Source organism: Cyprinodon tularosa, unplaced genomic scaffold (assembly GCF_016077235.1).
Source record: "Cyprinodon tularosa strain WSP-4 unplaced genomic scaffold, ASM1607723v1 ctg654, whole genome shotgun sequence".
In the NCBI taxonomy this organism is placed as follows: Eukaryota; Metazoa; Chordata; class Actinopteri; order Cyprinodontiformes; family Cyprinodontidae; genus Cyprinodon; species Cyprinodon tularosa.
Window position 1 is genome coordinate 395,788 of NW_024039401.1, and position 4,288 is coordinate 400,075.

Below are 4,288 nucleotides of genomic sequence, written 5' to 3' on the forward strand. Positions count from 1 at the left end.
TATATCTGCACCAGCACTTTTCAAATAGTCCTTTAAGTGGATGAGAGCTATTTTTAGACCACACCCTGCTTTGTTTAACCTGCCTGGTATGGTTGGGTCATTGTTCAATGGGCTGACTATATTCAACACATTCCTATCAGGGGCACGAGTTAATGTGATAACTGTGCTGAAGGATCTACAGTTATGTTACAAAAGAAAACACACCCTCTTTTAGTTCCACGGTTTCATATTTCACAACATTTGGGTTTTTCTTAAACTGGTTCTAAAGTTAACTAAACTTAACCTCCACTGCATGATGAAACAGACTGTTAACTATTTATCAGAGGTGTAAAAGTACTTAGAGTCTTTACTTTAGTCAAATAAAAGTAAAAAAGAACAGGTTTTAAACTGCATTTAGGTACAAAATCTGTTTAAACATTTCTTTCCTTAACAGAGCCATATGTGGAGCTATTCTGCTGTGACCTTTCCTAACATATAATGTATTTATAGATCACTGCTTCTATCTTCATCTTTTATGTCTGCTTCTGTCTCCTTGAACTCCTTTCAACCTCTGCAGATGGCTGTGCTCACTAAGCCTGGTACTGGTTCTGCTGGAGGTTTCTTCCTGTTAAAAGGGAGTTTTTCCTCTCCACTGCTGCTTTATGCATCCTGAGTGTGAGGGACTGCTGTTGAGTAAATTACAAAATACAAGCGAATATCTACTTTCGAGAGAATTCTATAAGTCAATGATTGGATGCAATCAGTTGGGTTTTTAATAATTATATATATATATATATATATATATATATATATATATATATATATATATATATATAGGCAGTGTTGTGCCTGAACGCGTTCATTGAACGAAAGTTCATGAACTCGTTCATATTTTGGGCGAACGTGAACTGAACGTACTGCATTATTGCCTGATGAACGTTATTGTGAACTCGTTCATTCTGGTGTCTGTGAACGGCACGCTCTCTCAGTTCAACTCCGTTCAATAGGTTGCCAGATTTCTATAAAGCCCTCCAGGCGAAACCCCGGCTAAATCACACCGTAAACAGGCCTTAATATGTAGCTGGAAAAACACCCAATCTGGCAACAGCAGCTACCAGCGTCGTAGCCTACAGCCGCGTGCGTCATCAAAACAAAATGCAGCGTGGAAGCAACAGCAGCATGGAGGCCTATGGCAAGCCGTTTTAACATAAATTCGGCTGCTCCACCTTTACATTCAAGATATCTCAAATTGTTTTATGACTAGACGTTTTAGTGATTTAAGATATCTCTAAATATATTTTGACTAGTCAAAATTCCTATTCGGGATATCTCTAATTACATTCTGACTAGTCGAAATGACGTCAGATTTACCATTAACTTGTATGGAGACGTCAATTTAAGATATCTAGAATTAATTACTGACTATCTGAAATACACATTTCAGATATCTACAATTAAATTACGACTAGTCATAAAGGAAATTAAAGATATCTCGATTTTAGTTTTGACTAGTCATAATTCTAATTAAAGATATCTCAAATGCCACCATATTTCAAGATATCTTAAATGTATTTTAGGATAGGAGATATGCAGTTTTGACTAGTGAAAACTCAATTATAGATATCTTAAAAGCAAATAATGACTAGACAAAACAAATTTAAAGATATCTTGAATTGTACTTTCGACTATTCGAAATTCCTTTTAAGATATCTCTAAATGAATTAAAGATATCTTGAATTATTCAGCTTTTCCATTAAAGATATCTTAAATTGACATTCTGACTAGTCAAAATGACATCAGTGATATCTTGCCATAAATCAAAAACGTCAGAGATTTGCGTAGCGTTTTGGCGGACAGGTGTTAGCCTTGCTAGCTAATTGATTGTGCTATTCAGTGGTCCACAATAGCTGCGTCTCAATTTGCAGGCTGCGTTCTTCGAAGGACCCAGCCTACCCAGCCTTAGGAGGACCCAGGAGGATGCTCCGAAGGCTCCGATGGCTGGGATGTGGAAATTTTTATTTTATTTTATTTTTTATTTACTTATTATTGGAGGAGGAGAGTCGGCTTTGACGGCTTCGGCGGCAGCAAAACGGTCGACGGATTTTTCTCAGGCTGGGAGAGAGCAGTGGAGAGGTAACATTTACATGTTATTATTTTCCCCCACAGGGGCCTGCTAATGATCAGAATATACCAGCTATTAAACAAACGTTTGTCAGCAGATTGATGAATATGTTTATCAAATTTTAGATTCATTTGTAAGACTTGATATAAGCTTGTTTGTAACTTTAGCAATTTGAATTGCATAGTTAAATGTGTACAAACCCTGTAAATAACTGACTTAAATCACTACTTTCACCATTACTAATGTTGTGTTGAGAACCCAAACTGTGTTAGATTGAGAAATAAATCATTATTTGTCTAAATTATCCCCTTACTGCCTGATTTTATTTGCAATTATATAACAAAAACAGAAAACAGAAAAAAAAAATTCTAAATCTAAAAACGAAAGAAAAAAAGTTAAATAGTGGATCTAGATTAGGTAAAATAAAATTTCTAATAATTCATGTAGCAAAGATAATGAAAAAAGATAGATGACTGAATAAAAATAAAAATTTTTGTCTCCTTTTTTCTACAGGTCATAATGGCATGTGCTGTCCTGCAAAACATCTGCCTGGGAGCCGGTGACCCCCCAGATGATGTCCCACTCGCAGTCAGAAGACTCCAAGCTCATCTGTGTGGCATCCCATCCCATCCAGTCCAGCAGCACCACCAGGGACTCCTGCTCAGTGACAATTGTGTATATATATATGTTCTCAAGTAATAATTATTGTATATCTTCTGTAAATAGTAGTAGTTAATTTTAAAATCTAATGTAGTTAAAAATGTTTTTAATAGTTTATTGTAAATACTTGCTTCTCTAAAAAATAAACTGATGTTGTCACTGAGAAGTTGTTCTAAGTTTACTTAACTTCTTACACCCTCGGGGGGAATAAATAAATTTCCGCCTGACAAAAACACACAAAAGTAAATCACTTATAGCCTCACAGCTATTAGATTTAAGAAGAAACTTTTGGTACCTCTGTAAAGGTAAGATGTCATAGAATGGTTTTCTGGTGTCAGCACCATTGTAGCTTTGACCCTGCCTGAAATATTAGGGACAAAATATTTTGCATTTTTTGAACCTCGCCAAAATTTTCTTTGAAATAAACATTGCAAAACACTACCAAAATATTATTTATAGCACAAAAAAGTAGTACAGACTTTTAAATCTAAATGTTGTGTAAAAATATACCAAATTTGGACTCATGAATCATATTTATTTTAGAATGGTATTAGTGAGAAATTTCTTAGGCGGAGAGGCCATTTTGGCACATTTAACCAAAAATGTCACCAAACTGTGCCAAAAGTGTTTACATCAATATTGGGGGTTTGTTAAAATTACGAGGTCACGTAGCAGCTGGACCCACCGGTGGGTCCGTAGGGTTCAAGGGGTTAAATTGTAAAGAAGTGATGAAACAGATAATGTAAAAAGTTTAAAAGACACACCAACAACAATAACTTTTATAAACAATTTAATAATTTAATTTAACAATAACAGCAACACAGAACCTCAACTTGTAAAAGACAAAACAAAACAAAAAATCAACATCTGTCCACCATCCTCTCCAATAAATTAAATAATCTGTCCATCCTTTCCCTCCTCCCTCTGCCATCTGATATCCTCCCTCATTAAATCAACCATCTCGTCTCTCCTTCTTCTCTTCCTCCTTTCCCTCCTCTCTCATCCTCATTCTCTTCACCCTGATGCTGCTCAGCCTCTGCAGCACCTGGCCCTGGTGTGTCCTCAGGGATGGAGGCAATTAGGACAGGTGAGTTTAACAGAGGGCCTCTGTCCTAATACCTCATCCATGAGGACAAACCAGGGCCAGGTGGCAGCAGTAGGGTTCCCACTGACCCCCTGCTCTGTCCCTGGATCTTTGCATTCCTAAAGTGGAGGAAACAATTTGTGTCAACAGATGCTATTTTCTGTAGTGTTTCTTTAAAGCTAGAAAAAAGGAGTGTTTCATGAACTGGATGGATTGATGAAATTCTACAGAAAAAGACTACTTTGGAATGATAACCTGGAGAGGAATTTTTTCAAGCTTACTAAAAGTGTTTTAATGTAATATTATATTCATTATTGGAAAATGATTTATTCACAAGTGAAGATTCTTTAAAATGTCTCCCAATTTCCAAGCAAAACGTTTTCATGACTTAAGTTACTGTAAAATAAAGAATCCTTCAGGTCTTCAGATTTTATAGCAGTATA